The sequence below is a fragment of the Rhinoderma darwinii genome, chromosome 3 (assembly GCF_050947455.1).
Source record: "Rhinoderma darwinii isolate aRhiDar2 chromosome 3, aRhiDar2.hap1, whole genome shotgun sequence".
NCBI classification, from domain to species: domain Eukaryota; kingdom Metazoa; phylum Chordata; class Amphibia; order Anura; family Rhinodermatidae; genus Rhinoderma; species Rhinoderma darwinii.
The window spans coordinates 279,734,462-279,756,258 of record NC_134689.1 but is presented as its reverse complement, the minus strand read 5'-3'; positions in this window follow the sequence as shown (position 1 = coordinate 279,756,258).

Genomic DNA, 21,797 nt, shown 5'->3' with positions numbered 1-21,797 from the left:
ATGATATACTGCACTACTAATGTATTGCAGTATATCGTGATTCTGACAGGCATCTATTAAGCCCGCAATTGCGTTGCGGGGGGCACGATGAGCTGTTAGAGGGGGTCTCCCCCCTCTTTCTAACTATTTAAATGCTGCGGTCGCTATTGACCGCAGCATTTAACAAGTTAAACAAGCATGATCGCGCTCGAGCACGATGCCGCTTGTTACTCTGAAGTGTCGGCTGTAACAAACAGCCGACACCCGCATCGTATGGAGCGGGTTCACTCTGTGAGCCCGCTCCATACTTCCCCTACACGACTTTGGCGTATGGATACGTCAAATGTCGGGAAGGGGTTAATAACTTGTTTTTGTACATTGGACTGCTTAGTGCTGCATCAGTCCCTTAACAATTTTAGGTATTTTTATAGCATCACCTATTCTTGTGATTTGTGGTTTTAAATTGTATCACTACACTGTATATGGACACGAATATCTTTTTGTCTTTATTACTTTTTTATTACCATTGACTCTGTGAGTCCTTATATATCTGCAAGTTGATGTGTTCACTATGCTTGAGAAAGGTACTGTTGTACTGAAACGTTGCACGAGTGATTAAGGCTGTCTGTTTTTTGGAAGTGCTGCCTCCCTGTCTATTTTTCGATTATCTGGTACATTGGTCGTTTGTCCGGTCGCGGACAACCCCTTTAAACAAATTGAAGGAAATCCTCTAAATACGTTGAGAGTAATAGTGGCATATTTTTCTAACCTCCGCTACTTCTTTTAGGCTGTAATTATATGTCTCTCATTGTCCAATAGATTTTGTATAAGAGATATACAAGGTTATTAGTCTGGTATGTCATTTAGAAGGATGGGCATTGCTTTGGCATTGTACTTATAAGGCTCCCATGGGTAATACTTTTCTTATTTGCTTTTAGAGTTGTTAACAAAAAAATTTATTTTGCCTCAATTCAGACATCCAATTGTTACTTATAATGGGATAGTAGGGAATATACATTTGTATTTTTTGTTTGCAGAACAAAGAGCAGTACAGTGTGAGAATCAGTTATCAAGTGAAGCAATGTCATATCACAGCAAGCATTGGCTCCATTTGCAGTCTATGTATTATTTAAAAATGTGGATTGTAGCCTGACTTCTTTAGAACAAAAACAGACTTTAGATGATGCGTAGAAGTGGAACAGTTTTACATTTTTCCAGTCTCTTCTGGCAAGAAATGTTTTAGGTGGAGTTATTATTCAATTAAACATTTGCAAATTTAGAGACGCAATAAGAAATATGAAACACAATCCATTATGACCTGTGGTAGAGAATCTACATGATCCCTCACAAACTGTTTGTATTCACATTGGCAGTTTCTGGTGCTGTTGCTATAGTATGCTCCGTATTTTAATAGTGTATTTTTTTTATCACATGCCTTGATGTGCCTGTTTCAGTGCCTGTTTACCAAAGGAGATTATGCTAATTTTAGACCTGATGGATACTATTCAGTTACTATTGACCCAGCCTGAAATTGTCCAGTACCTGAAGTGTCTATTTTTTGGCAACACAAATGCATAGATTGTAGTTCCTGGAATAGTGATATCCAGTGGTATAGAGTATGATCCCTGGTGGTATAGTGATAAGTGTAGAATCAGATTCCTCCTAAGAGTGGACAAGGGTCATCATGTGGTAAAAGAGCTACGGTAACATTGAAGGCTGCCAACTACTATTCGTAAGAATGCAAATCATTTTTTTTCTTCTAAAGACACTAAAAAACAATATAAGCACCCTTGACGAAAATAAATAGTGGCAAAATCTTTAAAACAAAAAAATAATCTGCTAATTTTAATTACTCCTAGGGTAAGTTCACTGAGTTTTTTTTACAAGCTTTTTGACGCAGAAACCAGGAATGAAAAGGCGGCAAAAAACGGTCAAAAATGCCTCCCATTGATTTCAATGGTTGACTAAGGAGTGTTTTTTTCCTGCGAGCGGAAAAACCGTCTCACGGGAAAAAGAAGCGACATGCCCTATCTTTAGGCGTTTACGTCTCTCACCTCCCATTGACGTCATTGGGAGGCAGAGAAAGCGTATTTCGCAGCATTTTTTGCCAGCGGTGCTCAATGGCCGTGGGGAAAAAAGCAGCAAAAATCGCTGTGCATGCAGAGCAAAATCTGCCTCAAAATTCAAAACAGAATTTTGAGCCAGATTTTCTGCCTGCAAAAAACTCAGTGTGAACCTATTAATGTGTTTCTGAGTTTCCCCTCCTCTCCGACTAGATTTTCAAGATACGGACTATCTCAAGTATCATTTAATAAAGATACAAAATCCTCTGAATATGAATCTCAGAATATCCCAGTTACATAGAAAATATTGATCAGTCGCATGTAGCCTTATCTTGGAAAGTATTTTCATTATTTAGACTTTCATTGTTTTAAAGACGACCCGTAACCTCTGCTGAAATGTCTATTTATCATCTATTATCGTAAATACTTGTATTCTCTATGAAATAACAATTCTGGAAGATGTTTTCTTAGAACTCTACAGTACGTTTTATCATTCCTCTATGTTTTCTCCTAGAAATGTATTAATGAATTAACAACTGGGTGTTACCATTGCTCTTGCCAATGGGGTTGGTCTATACAGTCTGAGGCCTCATGCACACGACCGTGCTCGTAATTACGACTCGTAATTACGAGCACGGGCGGCCACGGGCAGCCGGCCGCTTTTGCGAGCCGTGCTGCCATTATAAAGTATAGCAGCACGGCCCGTAAAATAGAAAAATAGAACATGTTCTATTTTTTTAACGGCACGGGCACCTTCCCGTGAGAAAACGGGAAGGTACCTGTGGCTAACAGAAGTATATGACCCCGTTATTGCGGTCGTAATTACAACCCGCAATAACGGGTGTTTTTACGGTCGTGTGCATAAGGCCTGAAACTGTCACCACTGATTGGACATTGTCAGTGTGTGTAGGGACACCGCTATCTGGTACAACCAGTTGTCAATTTATTCATACATTTCTAGGAGGAATAACAGAGGAACGGTAAAAGGTAGAGTAAGAAAAGATGCTCCAAAATTGTTTTTTCATGGGGAATATGATTATTTACTAAAACAGACAAAAAAATAGACAGACGTGTCAGGAAAGGTGACCAGTCCTCTTTAACAGTAATAAAAAGCACCCCAATGGTCCTGCATCTCATTGATAATTGTGCATTATGGCTAAAATTCTAATTTGAATTCAACATCTTTGATCTTCTATATTTACGCGTATAGAGTTTTACCTTAGGCAGCTTCTTCCTTATACTGGAACTAATCAATAAAGGTGAAACTTAAGTGACATTTGCATTATATTATACCCTCCTTGGGTATCTAAGTGATGGTGACTCCCCTGTGGACAAGATCTCTTTAGAGTGAAGTAGTGGATTGATTTATTTAAAGGCTATGTACACCTACAGTATGAGGGGATTTTTCTTAATAAATAGATTAGTCAGTGTGTTAAGTGTAACTTTGTAATTAGTCTTTATTTTAAAAAAAATAGTTTTTACTTTTGGAGATACAACTGTTCTGTATTCTCTATACAGAGCAGCTGTATCACTCGTTTTACACTGAATCTGTCAGTCCCGCGGACCTCACATGTTCAGTGTCGGTGGGTCCTGCAAGTCTCTAACTCATAGGATCCACCTCTAATCGAACACATCTAAGTTATGAACTTAGATGTGATTGTTTTCAGGTGGATCCTGCGTGTCACAGACAGACTGACGGGACTCACGGATTCAGTGTAATACGAGTGATAGAGCTGTTCTGTATAGAGAATACAGAACAGCTGCATCTCCAAAAGTAAAACGATTTTTTTTTATAAAGACTAATTACAAAGTTACACTAAGCACACTGACTAATCTATTTTATTTTTTTTTTATATTTTTTTAAATGCCCTCAAATGATAAAAAGGCTGTGATCTGAGAGGACTGACACAGGTCAGGGTTGTGATGCTATTAACAGTGTTTTTGATTAAAAAATGTACCTGGTGTGGGGGAACCATGTCACAAGTAACTTTAATCTTTGCCACAGCTAACTAAAGTATAACAATGATTTCTTCCATTGACTGTACTAATGTAGTATTAATGTAGCCTATATATTTTGAAGAGCACTGCATCATCCATTTCTAAAGACCTACGGTAATTAAACAATCCTCAATTGGTCTACTTCTATACTGATTTGGATGTTTTAACATATAACTGATTTAGCTCAGTATACATAGAAGAAAAAGTACGTAAACATAATGGTCTTGTGTATTTGTAGAAAATACCATAATTAATTAACAGGTACATAAAGACATTCCGACTGATTTTTAATGTGGCACTTCCACCTTTCCAACAGGTAGATAGGGACTAGAGGGCAAAATGCAAAAGCTTTTGTGGGGTAGTGGAAACATCTAGGAGCTGCAACAGGTCAGCCATAAAGTGGTAGGCCACAAAAGCTCACGGGATGGAGCTGTCAGTTCTGAAGCACACAAAATTTGCTGGTCATGTTTGCAGTCCTCACTACTGAGTTGCTAGCGGCAATTTCAGTAGAACAGGTCACCAGTAGATTTGTGCTTTGGCTTGCCTTAGTTGAGAAGCTTCACTCAAGCTTGAGATCACTTTGACAAGTATTCTTCTGGAGTGGTAGTAAACATACTGGCATTGTATTCTGGAGCAGTGGAAGGGCAATGTCTGGAGTGATGAATTATGATAACTCTACAAGCAAGCAACACAAATGTCATATTTTATAACCAACATTAAAACATCCAAAAATAATTTGATTGTTTCAAGCCATAAAGTGGCCATAGGCATAGCACAAAAAGACAACAGTATTATAAATGGCACATGGTAGGTGCGGAGCCCTGTATCAGAATTTGCATTGGGACCCATATGCTTGGCACAGTCAGGAGTGAATTTGTACTGCCAATGAAGTTTGGTGAAGGAGGAATAATGTTTAGGGACTTGTGGATAACTGGGCCTCCTCCAGAGTTACCAACTGTGTATTATTATCATCTTTAGAAATCATTGGGGTTTTGCAGTTTGTCTGTAAAAAATGTTGGCTGGTGATTATTTTTTAAGGTTTTCAGAAAAAATTTAACTCAGTTGGCAGCTTTGGTTCCTTCATTCCAGTAAAGGGAAGTCAATACAGCAGCATACTAAAGACATGGCAGTACATCCGTGCATAGTTTGCAGAGTTTGGTCCAATTCACATAACATAGATAGATAGATAGATAGATAGATAGATAGATATGAGATAGTTATTAGATAGATATTAGATAGATATTAGATAGATAGATATAAGATAGATAGATAGATAGATATTAGATATATGAGATATACTGAATGCCGGCTACTTCCCTCAAATCTGGAACCAAGGCCTTATAACACCAATCCACAAGAGTGGGGACAGGTACGACCCGGCCAACTACCGAGGGATATGTGTCAGCAGCAACCTGGGGAAACTGTTCAACAGCATCCTGAATAAGAGAATCCTCAGCTTCCTCACCCAGCACAATGTCCTCCACCAAAGCCAAGCTGGGTTCATGCCAAACCACCGCACCACTGACCACATCTACACCCTGCGCAGCCGCATCAAGAGCCATGTCCACAATGCAAAGCATGGGAAGATATACGCCTGTTTTGTGGACTTTAAGAAGGCCTTCGACTCAGTGTGGCACCCGGGCCTATTCCTGAAACTGCTGGAGAGCGGAATAGGAGGTAAAACCTATGACGTCATCAGAAGCTCCTACACAGAGAACAGATGCAGCGTGAAGGTGAACGGGAGAAGAACGGCTGATTTCCAGCAGAGCCGAGGAGTCAGACAGGGCTGCAGCCTCAGCCCAACGCTCTTCAACATCTACATCAATGAACTGGCCACAGCTCTGGAATCCTCCTCAGCACCAGGTCTCACCCTCCATGACACCCAGGTGACATTTCTGTTGTATGCAGATGACCTTCTGCTGCTATCACCAACCGAGAAAGGTCTCCAAGACAACCTGCAAATCCTAGAAAAATTCAGCTCCACGTGGGCACTACCCATCAATGCAAAGAAAACCAACATCATGGTGTTCCAGAGGAGAAACTCAAAATCCCCCAGGCACCCGACCTTCACACTAAATAACTCCACAATCACAGCGACCGACAGGTACACCTACCTGGGCCTAGAAATCAACCAATCAGGAAGCTTTAAACAAGCCATAGAGATACTGAAAGACAAGGCGTGCAAAACCTTCTATGCCATCAGAAGAAAACTCTATCACCTCAAACCACCAGTAACGGTCTGGCTGAAAATCTTTGACTCCATCATCTCCCCAACCCTCCTGTATGCCAGTGAAGTCTGGGGTCCGGACACATACCCAAACTGGTCAAGGTGGGATTCCAGCCCAACAGAAATTTTCCACCTAGAATTCTGTAAACACCTTCTCCAAGTCCATCGGAGCACCACAAATAGTGCCTGTCGGGCAGAACTGGGCAGATTCCCACTACACCTCACAATCCAGAAGAGGGCGCTACCATTCTGGGCCCATCTACACAGCAGCAGGCAAAGTTCCTATCACCATAAAGCCCTGCTACACCAAGGGGTCCCAGGTAAACCAGGCCCCCCAGAACATCTCACCCTGACCCGGCCTGAAGAAAATGTCACTCAGCGCGGCCTCACAAAAGCCGAAATCAAGGAGACAATAAACAATGGCCAAGAGGAGTATATCAGTGACTGGAGGAACGACAAAGACATCCCAGAAACTGACAATATACCGGAGTCTACAGAGGGAATATAAACTGGCGCCATATCTGGAGAAACTGCCAAACCCCAGAGACAGACAGATCCTGAAACGCTACAGACTGAGCGCCCACAACCTGCTCATCGAATCCGGGCGCCACAGACAGACGTACAAGCCCAGGGAGAGCCGACTGTGCCAGCAGTGCCACCAGGAGGCCGTGGAGGATGAGGCCCACTTCCTGCTGCACTGCTCCAAATACTCAGCAGTGAGGGACACTCACTTCAGGAGACTTCAGCTCCATGGAAGAGGAAGATAAACTCTACATCCTGCTGGGTGAAGAGGAAACCACAGTGGGCACAGCGGCACAATATGTCACTGCATGCCATAGACTGAGAGAGACATGATATGCCATGGACTTGTATAACCCCGACCCTAGATGTGTCCCTATCCCCCAATCCCTCAGTCCCTATCCCTCATTCCCTTACTTCTTACTTGCTTTGGCAATGCTAATATGTATTTGGTCCTGCCAATAAAGCTTCTTTGAATTGAATTGAATTGATATGAGATAGATAGATATGAGATAGATAGATATGAGATAGATAGATAGATATGAGATAGATAGATATGAGATAGATAGATAGAGAAGTCCGACCTGAAAAGATGTGACTACAAGAGGCCACAAGAAATACATCCTAACGGTTGGTTTGACCGTGAGTGCAAAGAAGTACGGAAAACCCTAAGAAATGCCTCAAATAAGAAGCACCGAGACCCAAACAACACTGGTCTGAAGGAGGCCTACAGCAACATACAGAGGCAATACAAGACCATCCTCCGAAAGAAAAAAACAAAGGCACATCTCCACCAAACTTACCCAACTCCAAGATGCCCTCCATGACAACTCGTTCTGGGAATTATGGAAACACATGGGCAAAAATTGCAAGAAAAACAACCTTCATATCCAAAATGGCAACATCTGGCTCCAATATTTCAAGGACCTCTACAAAGATATCCCGAAAGAAGAACAAAGTCAAGAACAAAAACAAATAATATCAAAATTGAAGGCGATGGAGGAAACACTGCAAGATTCTCAAAACCCCCTGGACGCACCAATAACACTTCAAGAAGTAACAGAGAGAACCTCAGACATAAGGTGTAAAAAATCCAGCGGCCTAGACGGAATTTCACCAGAAATGATAAAACACAGCCCGCCAGAAATACAGGCCGCAATAGTAAAACTATTCAATATGGTGCTGAGTGCCGGCTACTTCCCTCAAATCTGGAACCAAGGCCTTATAACACCAATTCACAAGAGTGGGGACAGGTACGACCCAGCCAACTACCGAGGGATATGTGTCAGCAGCAACCTGGGGAAACTGTTCAACAGAATCCTGAATAAGAGAATCCTCAGCTTCCTCACCCAGCACAATGTCCTCCACCAAAGCCAAGCTGGGTTCATGCCAAACCACCGCACCACTGACCACATCTACACCCTGCGCAGCCTCATCAAGAGCCATGTCCACAATACAAAGGATGGGAAGATTTACGCCTGTTTTGTGGACTTTAAGAAGGCATTCGACTCAGTGTGGCACTCGGGCCCATTCCTGAAACTGCTGGAGAGCGGAATAGGAGGTAAAACCTATGACGTCATCAGAAGCTCCTACACAGAGAACAGATGCAGCGTGAAGGTGAACGGGAGAAGAACGGCTGATTTCCAGCAGAGCCGAGGAGTCAGACAGGGCTGCAGCCTCAGTCCAACGCTCTTCAACATCTACATCAATGAACTGGCCACAGCTCTGGAATCCTCCTCAGCACCAGGTCTCGCCCTCCATGACACCCAGGTGACATTTCTGTTGTATGCAGGTGACCTTCTGTTGCTATCACCAACCGAGAAAGGTCTCCAAGACAACCTTCAAATCCTAGAAAAATTCAGCTCCACGTGGGCACTACCCATCAATGCAAAGAAAACCAACATCATGGTGTTCCAGAGGAGAAACTCAAAATCCTCCAGGCACCCGGCCTTCACACTAAATAAGGCCACACTCACAGCGACCGACAGGTACACCTACCTGGGCCTAGAAATCAACCAATCAGGAAGCTTTAAACAAGCCATAGAGATACTGAAAGACAAGGCGTGCAAAACCTTCTATGCCATCAGAAGAAAACTCTATCACCTCAAACCACCAGTAACGGTCTGGCTGAAAATCTTTGACTCCATCATCTCCCCAACCCTCCTGTATGCCAGTGAAGTCTGGGGTCCGGACACATACCCAAACTGGTCAAGGTGGGATTCCAGCACAGAAATTTTCCACCAAGAATTCTGTAAACACCTTCTCCAAGTCCATCAGAGCACCACAAATAGTGCCTGTCGGGCAGAACTGGGCAGATTCCCACTACACCTCACAATCCAGAAGAGGGCGCTATCATTCTGGGCCCATCTACACAGCAGCAGGCAAAGTTCCTATCACCATAAAGCCTTGCTACACCAAGGGGTCCCAGGTAAACCAGGCCCCCCAGAACATCTCACCCTGACCCGGCCTGAAGAAAATGTCACTCAGCGCGGCCTCACAAAAGCCGAAATCAAGGAGACAATAAACAAAGGCCAAGAGGAGTATATCAGTGACTGGAGGAACGACATAAAGACATCCCAGAAACTGACAATATACCGGAGTCTACAGCGAGAATATAAACTGTCGCCATATCTGGAGAAACTGCCAAACCCCAGAGACAGACAGATCCTGAGCCGCTACAGACTGAGCGCCCACAACCTGCTCATCGAATCCGGGCCCCACAGACAAAACTACAAGCCCAGGGAGAGCCGACTGTGCCAACAGTGCGACCAGGAGGCCGTAGAGAATGAGGCCCACTTCCTGCTGCACTGCTCCAAATACTCAGCAGTGAGGGACACTCACTTCAGGAGACTCTCTGATCTCTTACCGGACTTCAGCTCCATGGAAGAGGAAGAGAAACTCTACATCCTGCTGGGTGAAGAGGAAACCACAGTGGGCACAGCGGCACAATATGTCACTGCATGCCATAGACTGAGAGAGACATGATATGCCATAGACTTGTATAACCCCGACCCTAGATGTGTCCCTATCCCCCAATCCCTCAGTCCCTATCCCTCATTCCCTTACTTCTTACTTGCTTTGGCAATGCTAATATGTATTTGGTCCTGCCAATAAAGCTTCTTTGAATTTGATATGAGATAGATAGATATGAGATAGATAGATATGAGATAGATAGATAGATAGATATGAGATAGATAGATAGATATGAGATAGATAGATATGAGATAGATAGATAGATAGATATGAGATAGATAGATAGATAGATAAAAAATATTCTCTTTGTCTAGATTGTCTACATAATAACACAATATTAACCATAATATCTCTTATAATTAGGAGTAAACAATGAAGCCTTGGGGCTTGTCCACACGTAACGGAATTGCTGCAGAAAATTTCTGCAGCAATTCCGTTGAAAGTAGCAGACATTCCTTAGTTTTTGACTGCAGAAAATAGTGCGTATTTTGCTGCGTTTTTCACAATGCTGGGAAATGGTGACATCTCCTCTGAAAAATGCAGCAATTTTGTTCACGTTCCGCAGCAGGAATTGACATGCTGCGGTCCGAAAAATACGCACCACATGTTAATTTCTGCTCTGAATATTTACGCAGCATGTGGATGAGATTTGTTAAATCTCCCCCACTTTGCTGCTACTGTATTCCGCTGCATATTTTCCGTCCGCATTTCCGGATGGAAAATACGCAGCAATTCCACTATGTGTGGACGAGCCCTTGGAGTTTAGTCAGTGTTTTCACTGATTAAATAAATTAAATCCATAAGTAGATCTCTATCACCATAGTAAGTATATATTTTTTTCAATCGTACTAACTGACAATTTTCTTTTGCAGTTTAGTATTTACTGTAGCAGGCATACCAATGGAGATACAGTAAACTGCCAGCAGAGGGTGCCACAGGAGCATTTCCTGAAATATTGTGTTAGACTCTAATTCTGTTATAAGGTAGAAGTCCACATGCCATTGAAGAATACATGAAAATTTCTGTAGTCCATTAACATATTGTTATTTTCTAAATTCTACAACTGTACATTTCGGTTTTAAGTCTCCCCAAAATAAATATAGAATGTAAGCTCATAGCCTTACTAGGGAATATAACAGACTTCTGAAGCAGATGGAAGTCAGTAGACTACCTTTCAGTGTTCAAAAAGAATCACTATTCCTGTCCTACCTGGAGTTCTGATGTGAGCAGTGACTCCGTACCTTATTCTTGACCTTATCCGTCACATAAAGCTTTCTGTTCCATATGACTATATTTTATGTCTGTGTGCTGTCCGTTGAAATAACCGACAGCACATTGATCCATGCAAATCAATAGGGCTATTCACACATGCGTGTTTTTTCACGGAGCATGTATCCGTTGCATGAAACTCACTGCATGTCCGTTTTTACGGACCGCTTCGCCCATTGAAGTAAATGGGTATGTAAAAACAATGGACAGCACACGGACAACATCCGTATGCTGTCCGTTTTTCACGCATTATGTGCTAAAGGAGTGATGAGGAAAAAGAAACATGAAGTTCAGAAACACTGATGCTGCACGGGAAGCACACTGATGCCACACGGAACTGCATGAAATATGCTCCTTTTTTTGCGGACGCAAAACAGACATGCTCATCTGAATAAGGCCTTAGGGTATGGTCCCACGTTGTTTTTTTAAGCTGTATTTCAGGCGTATTTTTAAAAGAGTAAAACTGTCGCATTATGCTCTTCAATATGCCTTGAAAACGCCTGCAAACAGCTTAGGGTATGTTCACACGGCTTAAAATAAGAAGCAGAACGCCTCAAAACGTCTGCTCATTGATTTCAATTGAAATATCGACGTTCTGTTCCGACGGGCCGTTTTTTTACACTGCAAACTGACGTTTTTGGAGCCATTTTTCATAGACTCTAGAAAAACAGTTCCAAAAAAGGCAGCGAAAATCGCGAGAGGCTTAAAAAACGTCAGAAAATCAGCTCCATATTTTCAGAAGTTTTTTGTTAAGCGTGTGAACATAGCCTTACCATTGTTTTAAATGGTTAAGAGCTGGGTAGTGCATATGAGGCGTAATGTTATGCCGCTGTTTCAAAAACAAGGCATAAAATTACGCCAAGTAAAAGAAGTGCATGTCACTTTTATTAGGCTGGGTTCACACTGAGTTTTTTTGCAGGAGCAAAATCTGCCTCAAAATTCAGTTTGGAATTTTGAGGCAGATTTTCCTCTGCCTGCACGCCGATTTTTGCGGCGTCTTTTGCCCGCGGCCATAAAACGCAGCGTAATACGCTTTCTCTGCCTCCCGTTGATGTCAATCGGGGGTCAGAGGCGTAAACGCCCGAAGATAGGGCATGTCCCTTCTTTTTTCCGCGAGCCGGTTTTTCCGCTCGTGGGAAAAAAACTCCTCCGCCTCCCATTGAAATCAATGGGAGGCATTTTCGGACATTTTTTGGCGTGTTTTCCGACGTGGTTTCTGCATCAATAAACGTGTTAAACTCCGTGTGAACTGGCCCTTAGAGGCAGATTTTGACCATTTATTTTGGACAATGCCAAAAAATACTTTGAAGAAACACTTCAAAAACAGTTGGCACATTTGCCTCAAAAACACCTGGTTTTCAGACAATGTTTTGTTTTTTTGAAACTCTGAACATACTCGAAGAAACTCTAAGGGCTGATTCAGACGGACGTGGCGTTTTTGCGCACGCAAAACACGCAGCGTTTTGCCTGCGCAAAAGCCACTTGACAGCTCCGTGTGGCAGCATCATATGATGGTTTTCGCGCAGCCGCCATCATTATGACACGCCATTTGGATGTTTGTAAACAGAAAAGCACGTGGTGCTTTTCTGTTTACATTCATCCTTTTGACAGCTGTTGCGCGATGGGTGCGTGATGCGCGAAAAACGCAGAGATATTGAACATGTCGCGCTTTTTACGCAGCGGACAAACGCTGCGCAAAAAGCACGGACTGTCTGTACTGCCCCACATACTTCTATTGGTCCATGCGAGCCGCATGAAAACCACTCGGCCTGCACGGACGCAATTCATGTTCGTGTGAATCCGCCCTCATAGTAATAAATTGTAAATATCAACTAAGTAACATGCTAGTCTATAAAACAGAGCAGCAAATGTTGTTTGCCCAATACTGCATTGCCCCATTTTCACCAACACAAATGAAAAGTTTGTTTGTCACTAAAAGTTGCGGGGGAGATTTATTAGGATTGGTGTTTCATATGCCAGTGCGACAAATGTATTAAGTTATTACTAGGGGTACCACTTTTATCTCATAAATGTAACTAATTTTGTATAATTGTCATTATTTTTGCATGTACATGTCTTTTTTTTAAATATATATACAGCGGCCTAACAAACCAGGGCATAGTGATGTGGTCGAAGTCCATGATATAATGAAAAATCTTGCTAAATTGACCTTTCATTTGTCTCCCATACTCTGTATAGCAATAAAACAAGCACAAAAGGAGTCCGATCTTAGATTGGCGCAACCAGAGAAAGGCCTGTGCAGCTTATGATCCCTTTTGTGAAAACTGCCTCTCCAGCTGTTCCTCACCAACAACTAGGGTCTAGGGCGTGCCCCACTGGTGATGCCCGCCTCACAGTTTGAGAAGGACTGTGGTAAAGAATAATAAACAACTTTGTCGTTTCTAAAAAACAATGAAGAAGCAAAATATATGTAAGAGAACTGTAAGGCAGGGTCATAACAGTGATATTGTTGTTCTATGAGCATGCATTGGTGCACATTGTGTGAACTTGCAGACCAATGAAATTCATCCGGATAGAATGAGAATGATGGACTGTGCCCCTCTTATGACAACCTTACCAGTGTGCCTTTGGGCTGAAGGTAACATGACACGATTTGCCAACTCACCCTAGCCTGTGATCTACTCTTCGGAAACAACTGAGTAAATTGAATGTATCAATAAAGGGTATTACTTTCCTAGAGTTTTCTAAATGAATAAGAATGTAAGCATATAACATCATTTGTATAGTACACATGACTAGGCTTGGTTAATGGTTGCCAAGATGGATGACAGTGTTGTCTCTGAGAAAGGAAATCATTTGATATGGTGTTTGATAATAAGAGAGAAGTCTTGGCTGATAATGCCTATGTCTGCTGCAGTTTAATAAGCAGGGTTGCCTGTTGTTAGAATTTTAGCAGTATACAGTTATGATTACCTCATTTGGCAAGACAAAACAGATGGTAAATGGCAGATCAATAGTGAGCAGCCTTATGAATCAATAATGAACAATGAAACACACTTTTTCAAAACACGTATTTACCATAGCTGTAGCATACGCAGTACATTGCAGCCCAAATACAAATCCCGATGTATCAGTAAGTGCCACAGTGGTAAAACGAGAATATGTAAAGGAGCAACTTGTCGCAACGACAAGTTGCTATAGGTATCTGTTGGCCAAAAGGAATCTTGTGGCCAAAAGTGCAGCAAGCTGCCCTACTAAGATAAACTAGCCATGCATGCGGTGTTGTCTACGGACATGGTCACTGGCATGCGACATTTCAATGCAAAACTTCTAATCAGTTTATCTTCTTGTCGTATCTGTAGATAGTGTGTGGCTTCTATCATTAATCATCCCTATTCGGAGGAATTCACATGGTGTTTTTTGTCTGGCAGAAAAAACCTGCAGAGGCAGATGTTAAAACGGCTGCGTTTTCTTAAAACTTTTTTTGGCGTATTTTGTTCCACCTAAAGAATCTAAAAAGCTGCAAACGAGCGCCGCAGATTTTTTTCTGCCTCCCATTGATGTCAATGGGAGGTCAGAGGCTGAAACCGCTCAATGAAAGAGCATGCTGCTTTTTTTTTTCCGCGAGTGGCCACAAGCCGCCCAGGAAAAAAAAACGCCTCTACCTCCCATTGAAATCAATAGGGGGGGGGGGGCGATTTGAGGCATTTCTTAGCATTGATTCCAATGCGGTTTCTGCATCAATATCAACAGAAAGAAATGCTGTGTGAGCTACCCATTAGAAACCTCATTAGTGCAATAAGTGGATGTCTATTTGTGGACTAAAAAATTCTAAAATAATATCCACCTCCTGAAATCCACCTTCAGTCTCATCAAGTCCTCAAGGTTATGCTCTGTCTCTCCTTGATTCTTTATACTGCATTGCTGCTTGCATAAACTGGCTACTGTGTATAAGGGGAAGCTCATCGAAACACAACATCGAGTCACTAGTTAGGGTAAATTTAAAAACTGACAATAAGGCGAAGAGCATTAATCAGGTTATGTCAAAACCAATACGTACTTAACGTACAGTCCTGGCCATAAATTTTGATACTGACAAGTTTTGATTTTCACAAAGTTTGCCGCTTCGGTTTTTATAGTGGTAATTTGCATTAACGCTAGATTGTTATAAAGAGTGATCAGATGAATTGCAATTAATTGCAAAGTCATTCCTTGCCATGAAAATTAACTTAATCAATAAAAATTATCTTAATCACAAAAACCCTGTTTCCACTGCATTTCAGCGCTGCCACAAAATGACCTGCTAAGAAAATTTCTGTGATCTACTCATTAGCTCAGGAGAAAGTATTAACAACGACAAGGCAGCTGATATAACTCTGTCATGCTGATTGAATTATAAGAGCAGACTGGTTGCTTTAAAAGTGGGATGGTGCTTGAATTCATTGTCTTCTTCTGTTAACCATGGTTACCTCCAAGGAAACACATGCAGTCATCATTGCTATGCATCAAAAGAGCCTTACAGGCAAGGACATTGCCACTTGTAAGATTGCCCCTAAATCAACCATTTATCGCATCATCAAGAACTTTAAGAAAAGAGAGGTTCAATTGCTGTGAAGAAGGCTTCAGGGCCCCCAAGAAAGTCCAGCAAGTGCCAGGACCATCTCTTAAAGGGGATTCAGCTACAGGATCGGTTCAACACCAGCTTGCTCAGGAATGGCAGCAGGCAGGTGTACATACATCTGTACGTACAGTGAGGTGAAGGCTTTGGAGGCTGGCCTGGTATCAAGAAGGGCAGCAAAGAAGCAACTTCTCTGCGAGAAAAACCATCATGGATAGACTGACATTCTGGAGGAAGTACAAGGATTGTACCACAGAGGACTGCGATAAAGGTATTTTCTCTGATGAAGCCCCCTTCAGACTGTTTGGGACATCTGGAAGACTGATTGTCCTGAGAAGAAAAGTTGAGTGCTACCATGAGTCCTGTGTCATGCCAACAGTAAAGCATCCGGAGACCATTCATGTTGCTTTTCATCCAAGGGAGTGGGCTCACTCACAACTTTGCTTAAGAACACTTCCATAAATAAAGAATGGTATCCAAACATCCTCCAAGAGCAACTTCTCCCAACGATCCAGGAGCAATTTGGTGATGAACAATGCATTTTTCCAGCATGATGGAGCACCATGTCACAAGGGAAAAGTGATAACTAAGTGGCTCGGTGAGCAAAACATTGACATTTTGGATCCATGGCCAGGAAACTTCCCAGATCTCAATCCCATTGAGAACCTGTGGTGAATCCTTAAAAAGCAGGTAGACAAATAAAACTACATACATTTTGATAAACTCCAAGTACTGATTAGGCAAGAATGGGTTGCCATCAGTCAGGATTTGGCCCAGAAGTGGTTATCCAGCATGCCAGGGTGAATTACAGAAGTCTTGAAAAAGAAGGGTCAACACTGTAAATATTGAGTCTTCGCATAAACTTGAGATATTTGTCAATAAAAGTTTAAAAACATATGAAATGCTTATAAATGTACTTCAGTATACCATAGAAACATCTGACTAAAAGATGTACAAACCCCGAAGCAGCGAACATTGTGAAAACTAAAATTTGCGTCAGTCTCAAAACTTATGGCCAGGACTGTATGTATGTGTGTGTGTATATATATATATATATATATATATATATATATATATATATATATATATATATATATAAATCTAATATTGGAAGTATTATTGAACCCCTTCATGTGAGCATTGGTACCCAGAACATTGATAAGGTGGGTACAACTAGAACTATCTTTTCAATTCAGTGACTAAGGACTCATGCACACAAACTTATTTTTTCCCTCCCGTAAATACTGGCGTAAATACGGGTCCGGTGTCACACGTATTCGACCTGTATTGCACCAGTATTTACGGACCCGTGCCCGTAAATATGGGTCCGGTGTCACCAGTATTCCACCCGTATTTACGGGCACGTTCTCGATTCAAAATTGCACTGCACTAATCGGCAGCCCCTTCTCTCTATCAGTGCAGGATAGAGAGAAGGGGCAGCCCTTTCCGAGGTAAAAGTAAAAGAAATTCATACTTACCCGGCCGTTGCCTTGGTGACGCGTCCCTCTCTTGACATCCAGCCCGACGTCCATGTGACCGCTGCAGCCTGTGATTGGCTGCAATGGTCACATGGGCTGAAACGTCATCCCGGCAGGCCGGACTGGAGGAAGAAGCAGGGAGTTCTGGGTAAGTATGAACTTCTTTTTTTTTTTTTACACGTTGATTTATATTGTGATCGGAAGTCCAGCATACGGGGAGGTAACCGTGGCCAATAGAAGTCTATGGGCCCGTAATTGGGCGTTTTTACGTTCGTGTGCATGGGGCCTCACACTGTGATCTGTGTAAATACACTCCTCAACATTAAAATTGCTACACCAAGAAGGAATCGTTTTGGAAATCACTTGATCAATAGACATGTTAATGATATGCAAATAAAAAAAAAATGGAACCAAAATATTCCAAACATCTTGATTTATTGAGTATAGAGTATGAGCGCCACACACGCAGAAATACACGCACATACACACCTTGGCATGCTGTCAATGAGGTATTAACCCCTTAGTTACCAGCCTATTTTAGGCCCTATTTAACCCCTAATGACCAAGCTATTTTTTTAGTTTTTCTATAGTCGCATTCAAAGAGATATAACTTTTTTATTTTTCCGTCGACATAGCTGTATGAGGACTTGTTTTTTGTGGGATTCGTTTTTAATGGCACCAGTTTGGGGTACATATAATTTTTTGATTAACTTTTATTAACCGTTTATTGGGGGGAATAGAAAAAAAACCCTGAAATTCCACCATTGTTCTATGCATTTTAAATTGATGCCGTTCACTGTGTGGCATAAATAACACGTTACCTTTATTCTATGGGTTGGTACGATTATGACGATACCACATATGCAAAGGTTTTTTATGTTTTTCGACTTTTGCACAATAAAAACACTTTTGTTTTTGCATCGTCGCTTTCCAAGAGCCGTAATTTTTTTATTTTTCTGTCAATGTAGTGATTTTTTGGCCTTGTTTTTTTCGGGACGAGACACTGTTTTGATTGGTACTGTTTTGGGGTATATGGGACTTATTGATTAACTTTTATTATGATTTTTTTGGAGAGCAATAGAAAAAAAATATCAATTTCGCCATTGTTTTTTGCGTTTTTTTTACGGTGTTCACCTTGCGGTTTTAATTACACATTAACTTTTTGAGTCATTACGGTTGCGGCGATACCATATATGTGTGCTTTTATTTATTTTTTACACTTTTACTAAATCCACTTTTTATGGAAAAAAATGATTTTATTTATTGTTTTACTGTAATTTTTATAAATTTTTATGTCACATTACTTATTATTTTAGCCCCACTAGGGGACTTTACTATGCGATCTTCAGATCGCTGCTATAATGCTTTGGTATACTTAGTATACCAGAGCATTATTGCCTGTCAGTGTAAGTCTGGATTCACACGAGCATGTTCGGTCCGTAAAGGACGGAACGTATTTCGGCTGCAAGTCCCGGACCGAACACACTGCAGGGAGCCGGGCTCTTAGCATCTTAGTTATCTATGACACTAGGAGTCCCTGCCTCGCCGTGGAACTACTGTCCCGTACTGAAAACATGATTACAGTACGGGACAGTTGTCCCGCAGCGAGCCTAGTGTCGTAGATAACTATGATGCTAGGAGCCCGGCTCGCTGCAGTGTGTTCGGTCCGGGACTTGCAGCCGAAATACGTTCCGTCCTTTACAGACCTAAAATGCTCGTGTTAATACAGCCTAACTCTGACAGGCAATCTATTAAGATATGCCTCTGGCAGGTCCTAATAGGCATATGCCCAGGGCAGACCTGTTGGCTTTTATCAGGCCCCCGGCTGCCATGACACCTCATCGAATTCCCGCGAATGCATTTGCGGTGCCGCCGATGGGTGACCGAGGGAGCAAACTCCCTGTGTAAACAAGTTAAATGCCGTGGTCGCTATTGACCACAGCATTTAAAGGCATTAAGATCTTAGTAACACCTGCTACTTGCTCGATTCGCATAACTTTACGGCTTGCACTTTTTGTGTTGCAATTTCATTGTTAAGGAGTGTGTGTGTGTGTGTGTGTGTGTGTGTGTGTGTGTGTGTGTGTATATATATATATATATATATGTGTTGTTATTGCTCAAAATATTGTTTGCTGCAAGCCAAGGTTTGTGAATTTCATGGTGTTTTTAGTTTGTGGGTGGCAGAATTGTTACACTAATTAAACACACATAATAAAAAAAGATGTAAGGCTTCATGCACACGGCCGTGCCCGTAATCACGATTTTCATAAAATACAAAAAGTAGGACATGCTCCATAATTCCCAGCACGGTTCTACGTCACGGACACCTATCCGTAGCTATACGGAAAGGTGTCCACGCCCAATGGAATCAAACGGGTCCGTAATTGCGGACTCTATTCCGGTCCGCAATTACGGGGATTTTTTGCAGTCGTGTGCATGGGGCCTTAGGGTTTTATAGATTTGAAAAAAAAAATCTCTCTCTTTTCCCTATTAATTTCAGCCCTAATATCATGCAACCATTTTAAGTGGAAGGAAGACAAACACAGAGTATAGCTTGGAGAGATACATCTGTGTATTATACCAGAATAATCAATACTATTAAAAGTCACCATCTGCACAGTTTAAATAATCTTATAGTATATCTTCAGCATAAAATGCTCTATTGTTAAGTTCCAATTAGCAGATTTTCCTGCTCTTCTGGCTGCGGTCTGTGTAAATGTTTATACAGCTTCTTATTTGTCTCTAGTTTTAGTTCAGTAAGAGTAGGGTGCACTTTGGAAACTCTGTCAATCAGAGAAACAGGAGGATTTCCCAATTGTTTCTAAAGAACGGGACAGAGAAGGTTAAAGAGGCTCTGTCACCAGATTATAAATGCCCTATCTCCTACATAATCTGATCGGCGCTGTAATGTAGATAACAGCAGTTGTTTTTATTTTGAAAAACGATCATTTTTGAGCAAGTTATGAGCTAGTTTAGATTTATGCTAATGAATTTCTCAATGGACAACTGGGCGTGTTTTTACTTTTTACCAACTGGGTGTTGTAAAGAAGTGTATGACGCTGACCAATCAGTGACCAATCAGTGTCACACACTTCTCATTGTTCCAGCCCAGCTTCTTTCACTGCACAATCACGCTGTAACAATGTGTTGGAACAATGAGGAGTGCATGACGCTGATTGGTCACTGATTGGTCAGCGTCATACACTTCTTTACAACACCCACTTGGTCAAAAGTAAAAATACGCCCAGTTGTCTATTGAGAAACGAAATCTAAAATTACTCATAACTTGCTCAAAAATGATCGTTTTTCTAAATAAAAACCACTGTTGTTATCTACATTCCAGCGCCGATCAGATTATGTAGGAGATAGGGCACTTATAATGTGGTGACAGAGCCTCTTTAATAAAGAATATAACACACAGGGGTGGACATATTAGTGGTTCAGCCTGTGCAGTTGCACAGGGGCCCAGTAGATAAGCGGGCCCACTGTCAGCATAAAGCATCCACCATCTGTCTATTAGATTGCATGTAAATTCCTGAGCTTAATTTTATGGATAACAATTACTGATGGACTGTTAGAGAGACATACGGGGTGCTTTATGATGAGATATTGGAGAGCAAGGGGCCCATATACTGTTCTTGCACGGGGGCTCTTAGCTGTCTGTGTCCACTACTGATAACACATTTATAACTACAGTGTAATTAAGATGTGCCTGCTTTAAACATATGACTGACTTATTTCCTTACACTTCAGTGTAGTGTTTGTCATTTTCAGATATTACATTAAACTTTGATATGCAAAGTCAATTTCTTTTGTCCGACAAAGTAATTCAGGGTTCTTTGGAAATTCTCGGTGACTTACAATAAGTATTATTGACCAGATATTATGTTGATCACACTATGTGAAAGAAAGTAAAACAAATTGGGTCAAATACATTTTGTCAAAAGAAATTCAAATTATATATGTATGTATGTATGTATATATATATATATATATATGTACATACATATATATATATATATATATATATATATATATATATATATATATATATATATATATAGCGTGCCTTGCTCTAATCTTTAATAAACCAGGGGTCCAAAAATTTTGATCGTTCTCTCAAAGTAGATCTTGGTTTGGGCTACAAAAAAGGCAGGAGATTCCAGCACTGATATCCAAAAGGTATTTATGGTATAGAACTTTACATTTATTTGGCAAACATTGAAATTCCACGTCCGTTTCTCATCACAGATCAGGTATTCATTTATGTGTTTCAGACTTGCGACTTAATCATAGCTTGCACCTGCATGTAAGCCGATTCCTTTAAAGCCTACTCAAAGTGCCATGTGATAAAAATGTCATGTGATAAAACCAGCTGATCATCTGTCACTGGTGGGTTTACGTATATTCTATGTTATAATTTATTATACAGTATGTTTACTTGCAGAGAAATATGGGAACAGACCATTACTGCTTATTAATAATATATTAGGTCCTGTCTAACATTTAGACCTTAGGGATTCCTGGTGTCCAATATAAACAACCAGTATGTCTCCTGGCTGATTAATCGTCTCTTGTAATCTCCGCCTATAATAGGTCTATATACCTTTTCTATTCCTTGAAAACTGAATGTTGTTAGATTCCCTTTATGCACTTAAGGAAAATGGTTGCATCTGACATATGTCTTCTTATTTTTAAAGGGCCAGATGTGC